Source organism: Heteronotia binoei, chromosome 14 (assembly GCF_032191835.1).
Source record: "Heteronotia binoei isolate CCM8104 ecotype False Entrance Well chromosome 14, APGP_CSIRO_Hbin_v1, whole genome shotgun sequence".
NCBI lineage: Eukaryota > Metazoa > Chordata > Lepidosauria > Squamata > Gekkonidae > Heteronotia > Heteronotia binoei.
In genome coordinates this window covers 32,329,070-32,337,769 of record NC_083236.1, presented here as the reverse complement: position 1 = coordinate 32,337,769, position 8,700 = coordinate 32,329,070, and positions in this window count along the sequence as shown.

Below are 8,700 nucleotides of genomic sequence, written 5' to 3'. Positions count from 1 at the left end.
AAAATAGGTGGTGGAGCTCATCCAGGGATTGTTATACAGCTGCACCTACTATTCAATGGGCAAGGTAAGTAGGTGGGGTGGAGGAGAGGGGCTGTCAGAAAGGTTCAGGAGCTGTGTTCCTGTGAGCTCCTGCTGAATTCAAGGCTTGTATTAATTTAACTTAATGAATCGCCCCCATCCCAGCCGGTGCCAGGCTCTGGCCAATGTACAACATAAAAATAAAATACGTATATTGATATCAATAAAATCGGTTACATGTAAAAAAAATTATAAACCCTGATGGCATCTCATTTAAAGTACCATTGTTGAATTTCAGTTTCCAGTCATTATATTGGGGATGGGGGGGATCCCCCCAAGTGGGGGTGGGCAGAAGAAGGTGCCAGCATGGCAACTATCACTGTCCTTAGGCAAAGGCTTGGCAGAACATCTCTCCCCTTCAGGGCCTGTGGAACTGTAAAAGATCTCGCAGGGCCCTGATGTCTTCTGGCAGAGCATTTCACCAAGTCGGGGCCAGGACTGAAAAAGTCCTGGCCCTCGTTGAGGACAGCCAGACCTCTTTCGGGCTGGGGATCACCGATGAGTTGGTTCTCACTGTATTGTTTTCAGGATGTGAGAGGATGGTGGCCTCAGAGCATGCCACAAACATTTTGACTGCATCCATACATTGCTGGGCATTGTACTATAATGGCGCAGAAGTTTCCTGTGTGAATACGGAGGCGAAGAGTTGTTGTAGCACAACACTTTTCACAATACCCCCTGATGAGTGAATGCAGTCTTTGAAACGGAGCTGTCCAGCAGGTGTAGACACTGGTGAGGGGAGAGGGGAGCGGGGGTGGGTGGGTAGTGGTCTCTGAAAAAGATTAAAACCCTCTAAAGTTTGAGCAACTCTAAGATATGATGCTGTGATACTGAGTCAGGCTCTTGGTCTTACAAAGTCAGCCTTGAGTACTCTGACTGTCAGCAGTTCTCCAGGGTCACAGGTAGAGGTCTTTCATGTGGACTCCTACCTGATCTTTTAACTGGAGATGCTGGAGATTAAACCAGGCACCTTCTGTGAGCAAAGAAGACATGCTGAGCCAGGGCTGTCTCCTGCTTAAGAAGTAGCCAGAAGGCATGTTCTTTCCTACCATTAAACAACATCCCATAATGGTAGGTAGTAGAAGAGCTGGTTTGTAGACAACAGTATCAAGACCCTATGAAATCTTCCTTTTCCACACGGCAAGATGGTGCGGAAGGATGATCTGAAGGAGACAACGTCTGATTTAGCAGGATTTTTCCTTTTCTGCTAGGGATCAGCTCTTACCTTCCAAAACATCACTAACAATCCACCACCCTCTGACCAATGGAAGTCCCTGTTCTCTAGAGGACGCATTCATCTCCTTCCCCTTGAAATATCTTCAAGAGGCCCTTTACTTTGGGAAAGAGGCAAATGATTGTGAGGCTTTTTGGAATGAAAATGCTGCTTGAGCAAAAGACAAGTCTCTTGTTCATATAAAATAATAGGAATGTCCCCTCTGATGCTCCATCACCTGCAGAATTTCTAGTGAGCTAGGACTTGTGGCTTTGGTGGATGAGTTGAAGAGAGTATGACCCTGTTTAGCAACCATCTGCAATGCACATCTTTCTGCCTGTCAGCAGTATTTGTGTGCTAGCATTCTGTTCTGAGGTTTTTCTGCTGTGTTGCGGCGATGAATTCAATTCTGAGAAAGAGCCTTGAGTCTCTGCCACGGTGCCTCAAGACCCAACAAAGATGCCTTGTGTCTTATCCTTTGTCTGCGATTCCTAGCAACCCTGAGCAGAGCCACTGTAGATGCCTAAGTTTTAAACTGCTCTCCTATTCAGTCTGGAGAAGCAGGGGTCAAAGCTAAGCATGATGTAACACAGCTGACTTCCAAAGGACTCTGTTTACACCCTGTTGACTTTCTTATTCTGCAATGCTCTTGGCTAACTGACAACATGATTCTATGCAGTTGCTCCAGTCCAGCACAGTTTTCTTTCTGGAGATCCCGTGTTTAAAAATCACTTTTCAGGCACAGTTCAATTCTGCTTTCCCCACGGTGCTATTTTCTTGACCTGAAGCAACCCTTGGGGAGCCACTGTTTACCCTAATGGGGAAATATATGGGAAGAGATACACACAAATACATGGATGCAGATATACGTACAATCAGGCCAGTAGCTACAGTGAGGTTCAAGGGGGGCCAGGCCACTTCATTCAACCCCTCCTTCCATCTGTATGGCCCCTCCATTGGAGGGCTTCCAATCAACCCCCTCTTCTCACTGCCGCTCACCGCCACTCTGAACAAGTGCAGCATTGGTACTGTAGGGGCTTCAGATTGGCGGTGGTGGGAGCCTACTTGCAGCCAGATCCCCCTGGAAGGTTTACTGAGTTATACAAATGGGGGGGGAGGGGCTGTCACTTTACTGGAGAAGCAGAGAAAGTGTTTAGGGCCAAATCGGTGGCCTCCTGGCCTCCCAAACAAAAATTGCTGCTGCGAGCCCCACCAAACATGAAATCCTGGCTAGAGCCCTGTGTACAATACATCCATGACCCTTCCCTTCAAATGGAGTGTCATTTTATCTAAGCTCTTATGGATCCTTCAATATGCGACTTATCTAGATATCCGCTTCTAATAACCATTAGAATCCATAAAGGAAAAATCTACAGTCATTAAGAAAAAATTAGCATTCTTCCGTCCTGCTAATGGACCCATATACAATAGCTAGATATTAGTCTCAGAACTCAATGAAGCTGCCTTACAAGGACCACTGATGGACTCCAAGGACTGATGGATTCATGGGGTGTCTCTCTTGTGGACTCACACGGGCTCTCCAAGGTCTCAGAATGGGACCTTCCTATTTGGGAACTTAACCAAAGATTCTGGAGACGGAATCTGGGGTCCTTGGTCATTAGTCATATATCCTTCTATTACTTTGGTCCAAATTAGTATTTGAATAATCTCCATTCAGAGTCAGCAGCCCGAAATCATGCTGCAAACCACATTTATGTATTTAAATATTTACCGTTTTTCTCCATAACACGGATCCATGGCAGCTTATAATATTGTTCTCTCCTCCACCATTTTATCCTGACAGCAGCCACTCTGCGAGGTAGGGAAGGCTGAGAGAGAATGACTGGCCACAGTTTACCCATGGCAGAGTGGGCATCTGAACCTAGGTAAAATGGAGATGCGAAGGAGGTAGGTTCCCCATGGGGGTCAATGGAAGGGCAGATATGAAGTCAGCAAACAAATAGTCTGACACTCTGCTATGGCACTCTGGCTGTCACTTAAAGTACAGTGATTAACCACCACCACCACCACCCCCCCAACAATCTTGCTTTTTCTCATATAGCTAAAGCAAAGAAAAGATGAGCCAGCCTTCACTGTTATCTAAACTGTTATCTAAAGAAAGATAACCTTCACTGTTATCTAAAGTAAGTGCCAAGACACATCAGTGAAAAATTATGAGGAAGACAGTTTAAAACCCCTAAAGAGATGAAAATCAATAGAGAAAAAAGGCTGAGAAATGGCTGTTATTCCTCCAGAACACCATTCTCTCATAGAGCTGCTAGCTCCAGATTCTCATACAGTATGGGGCTGATGATTCCATCCCATCATGTTCCCCTCACACAACATTTGCAGATGCAAACTTTACAAAATGATGCTGTAAGAGAACAAAGAGTGGAACAAGCAAAGGTCATTGAATATTGTTTAGCTCTGATTAGCTCTTTCCTACATGGCAACACTTCCCTGTGGTTTCCTGATGATGCAGCAATGGAGCTGCCGCATGCATTTTCCCTGCCAGTCCCCAATGCAGTCATTTCACATCCCTGTGCGACTGAAGGGTTCCCCCCACCATGTTTTTTGTTTAACTGGTAATTAGCATACCAGGGTACCAGTGTTGATATGTCAATTACTGGGAGGGGGTAGGTTAAGCCTCAAAAAGTCCTCTAGTGGGACACACAGGGTTGTGGAATTGCTGCCACAGGTACAGGTCTGTTTGGGTCCTTTGTCTCGTCTATTGCTCATCGAGAACAGTCTGTTTGACTGGAGCTGATTGCAGACCCCACCGTTGGGAGGTGAGAGCTGTGAACCTCTGAACTGTGAGGCTTTCTCTTAGGCAGAGTTGGGAAAAGTGCAGAGGAAGGCAACCAAGATGATTAGGAGTTTGGGGCACCTTCCCTGTGAGAAAAGGCTGAAGAGTCTGGGACTTTTCAGTTTTGAAACAAAACAACTAAAGGAGGACATGAAAGAGGTTTATATAATTATGCAGGGAGTGGAGAGAGTTGACATTTTTCTTCCTCTCTCAAAGTACTAGAACTTGAGGGCATCCAATGAAGCTAATAGGCAGTAGGTTCAGGACAGACAAAAGGAAATACTACATTACACAGAGAGTGATAAAATGTAGAATTTGCTGTAAGAGGATGTAGTGATGAGGGACACAGGAATCAACAGCTTTGAAAGGGGATTAGACAGATTCATGGAGGATAAGTCTATCCATGGCTACTAGCCATGGTAGTTGAGGGGAATCTTTACATTCAGTGGCTCTAGGCCCCTGAATCCCAGAGCCAAGAGACAACATCAGAGGAAGGCCTCAGCCTCTATGTCCCGTTGTTGGCCATCTAGAACAGGAGTGTCAAATGTGCAGCCGGAGGGCCAGATCAGGCCCCCGGAGGGCTCTAATCAGGCCCGCAAGCACCTCACTGTTATCTGCTTCCTTTTCTCTCTCTTGCTTCCTTCTACATCACAGCTTGCTTTGCCAGGCTTGCTCAATCGCACAAGAGCTACAGAACAAAGCCTCTATTTTCTCCATTGGCTGACCAGCACATGAAGCAGTTTATGGACAAAAGTTCATAAATGCCCAGCCATTTCATGTTTTCCCCTGGGTCTTAAGCTCAAATATTGACCATGAAATTTCCTTGATGAATGTCAATAAATCAAAAGTTAGTTTGCAACTTACACAACACACCTGAACAACACCTGAATGGAATACTCAAGACTGCTACAGCACAGACACTGTTTCCAGATTTTGATGCAATAATTCAGAGCAAGAGGTGTCGACTGTTAAATAAACCAAATATGCAAGAGTGCTAATCTTTTAAGCATGTTTTAAGTTTTTTAAAAAATCTTTAATTGTGTTTCTCTGTGTCCTTTATAAAGTTTATATCTCCACTAGCTGGCTTTACATTTTATGATACATGTGACCCATCCCAACAAAGTCTCATTGATGTCCGATCCTGACCTCATAACAAATGAGTTCGACACCCCTGACAACTGGTTGGCATCCTGTCTGCTGGACTAGATGGACCATTGGTCTGATCAAGCAGGGCTCTTTTTTAAAAAAAATTAAATTATAATTTTATACATATACGACATATACAACAAAACAATACAAAACTAAACCAGAAATCAATGTGAATATCCATAACCAAGTACAACAGAGAAAAGTCCAGGATATATCCTTTTCTACAGAGTTCCTTAAAACTAAAAATTCAAATATCTTGATAATGCATATTACAAGAAACAATTTCCTTATCTTGCAAGAACTTAACAAAAGGAGACCAGATTGCTTGCAATTTTTTGCAATAAACTTCAAAATGTTGAATGTCCGCAGAATAATCTATTTTACCTAACGGCTCTTTTTACAGAGAGAAAAGGGCTGCCATGTGGGCAGCACCAGGAAAATCTAGACTTTCCTGCCTACTTAGTAGCCATCCAGTCTTTGTTGTGATCTTTCCCAAAATGCTGTGGTAAAGCAAGTTTAGTAAAGATCACAGAAAAGTTGGGGAACCAGGGAGATGCCAGAAAACTCAAAAATGCTGTGAAGTGAGGGGAAAACCTGCTTCTCAGAAGCATCCAGGCTGGAGCAAATAACACCTGCAGAAGTGCACTCCAAATGGGTGCTGCCCTGGGTTTCATTTACTCTGCCAGCATCCCCCAGAATTCCTTGTCCCCACCAAACACTTCTGTGCCATATTTGATTTCATAAGCATGGTTACAGAAAGTTTAGTCAAAACTGAGATTTTAGGATCCACAGCTAGGGTTCCCAGCCTCCAGGTGGAGGCTGGAGACCTCCTGGAATTACAACCAATTTCCAGACTATAGAGATCAGTTCCCTTGGAGGAAATGGCTGCTTTGGAGGGTGGGCTCTGTGACATTATACCACACTGAAGTCCCTCCCCTCCCAAACCCCTGTCTCCACAGGCTGCACCAAGAAATCTGCAAGAGCTGGCAAACCAACAGCACTGTAGGATAGCCCTGTGGACACTGCATTGTGATCTCATCAGGATGCTGATGATGCGTTGTCTTCTGTTATGATGCACCTATTGTTCTCTAGTAGGGAGAGGGCAGCATATGCAGCCCCTGAGAGCAAATGGACAAGATTGTGGGGACAGAAAAGCAGGGACTCGAGAGGAGAAAGTGACTCCTGCCAGATAGTGGAGCTTTCAAAGATTGGAAAGTCTGGCTGGCCCAAGACATCCTCTGCTGCAACATGAGATCAGGTAGGTGTGCCCCAGAATCCTTGTCAAAGCACAGATCAAGCTGGGTAGGAGGGCAGGGCACACCTATCCAATTGCTCCATTGCTTTGTTGATGCTCCTAGAGATGTTAGCTTGCTGAAGACTGAGGAGGTGGGTAACAAGGTTTTGGAACTTTGGAAAAGAAGGACAAGGACTGGCCCAAGGTATTTTGGCGACTCTGAAAAACTTGTTCTGAAAATATATCATGATGGAAGTGAGATTGAAGAGGAGGAAGAAGGCCAGCAAAAGTGAGATGGACATCAAAAACTGAAAAATTGAAAAAGAGAACAGAAAATGAGGAAAGGATGTGACAGAGAAAGAAAGTAACACAAGAAGGGTGAAGGAAGAGTGAAAAAGTGAAATGAGGCACGAACAAGCAAATGTGGAAATCCGGTCTGTGCGTCCCCTGCAAGACTTCAATCTGCCTTTGGCTTGTCACTGGTCTTTTCAGATGGCACCCCAATTATGTGGAATGGCCTTTCTGAGAATCTGGGAAGGAAGGAAGGAAGGAAGGAAGGAAGGAAGGAAGGAAGGAAGGAAGGAAGGAAGGAGGGAGGGAGGGAAGGAAGAAGGAAGGAAGGAAGGAAGGAAGGAAGGAAGGAAGGAAGGAAGGAAGGAAGGAAGGAAGGAAGGAAGGAAGGAAGGAAGGCATTGTTTTTTCTGATCCCTAGGTTGCTACTGTCTACAATAAGGTCCTTAAACTGATAAATTCCTCCTCCATATAACCAGTGTTCTCTCTAAGCTGAGTTAGTGTGAGCTAGCACAGTTTTTTTAGCCTGCAGTTCACATATTTTTGACTCCGTTCAGGAAGGATGGCCCCAGAACAAACTAATGTATGCAGTAGCCAAATCATTAGCTCACAACTTTAATGCCAGGAGCTCACAAAGTAGAATTTTTGCTCACAAGACTCCACAGCTTAGAGGGTGCATAATATGAAGTTTACCAGATGCTGTGGTAGCCCTCTCCAGCCCCACCCCTCTCCAGCCCCTGCCCCATGAAAGGGAAGCTGCTGTGAGAGCACTCTCCAGCCCCACCTACCTCACAGGGTGTCTGTTGTGGGGGAGGAAGGTAAAGGAGATTGTGAGCCGCTCTGAGACTCTTTGGAGTGGAGGGTGGGATATAAATCCAATATCTTTTCATCTTCTTCTTCTTCATATCAGATGTAGACACACTCTAAACCCAGCCCTCATTGTGGTATCTGCTCCTGTATCAACAACCAGAGGATGTTGAATGTTCTCAAAGAGTTTATTCAAACCTATCAGCCGATCAAGGAAATCACAGCCATTGGCAGCCTGATTCTCAAGATGTTGTTCGCATTGATAATGTTCGCATTGTGGTCACATCCTGCTTTCAGCCACTGGTACTCAACTAAGAGGAGGCCTTCCATCAGCAATTGAGCAGGTAGGCTGCAAGGCAGTGGAGCTTCTGGAAAAGAAGCAACTGTAGGAAGAGCAGCCTCATCAGCTGAGGAAGTTTTCTTGCACTGTTTGGTGTGGTTAAGTGTGCGGACTTTTATCTGGGAGAACCAGGTTTGATTCCCCACTCCCCCACTTGAAGCTGCTGGAATGGCCTTGGGTCAGAGGTTGTCCTTGAAAGGGCAGCTTCTGAGAGAGCTCTCTCAGTCTCACCCACCTCACAGGGTGTTTGTTGTGGGGGAGGAAGATAAAAGAAATTGTACACCACTCTGAGACTCTGAGGGGGGGGGGGTAGAATATAAATCCAATGTCTTAAAAAATCCAACATTGGGGCACAAAGTACTCTTGGAAAGGCTTCCTGGCCTGCCATACTTCTCAGCCTGAGCAAACAGAATAGTTCTCAGGTTTCAGTTGCTTTAACTGCTGTAGGGAGAAGAAGAAGAAGAAGATATTGGATTTATATCCCGCCCTCCACTCCGAAGAGTCTCAGAACGGCTCACAATCTCCTTTACCTTCCTCCCCCACAACAGACACCCTGTGAGGTGGGTGGGGCTGGAGAGGGCTCTCACAGCGGCTGCCCTTTCAAGGACAACCTCCGCCAGAGCTATGGCTGACCCAAGGCCATTCCAGCAGGTGCAAGTGGAGGAGTGGGGAATCAAACCCGGTTCTCCCAGATAAGAGTCCACACACTTAAGCACTACACCAAACTGGCTCTCCTAACTGGAGCTGAATCTGACACCAGAAGATGGAATGAATCCAGCTGT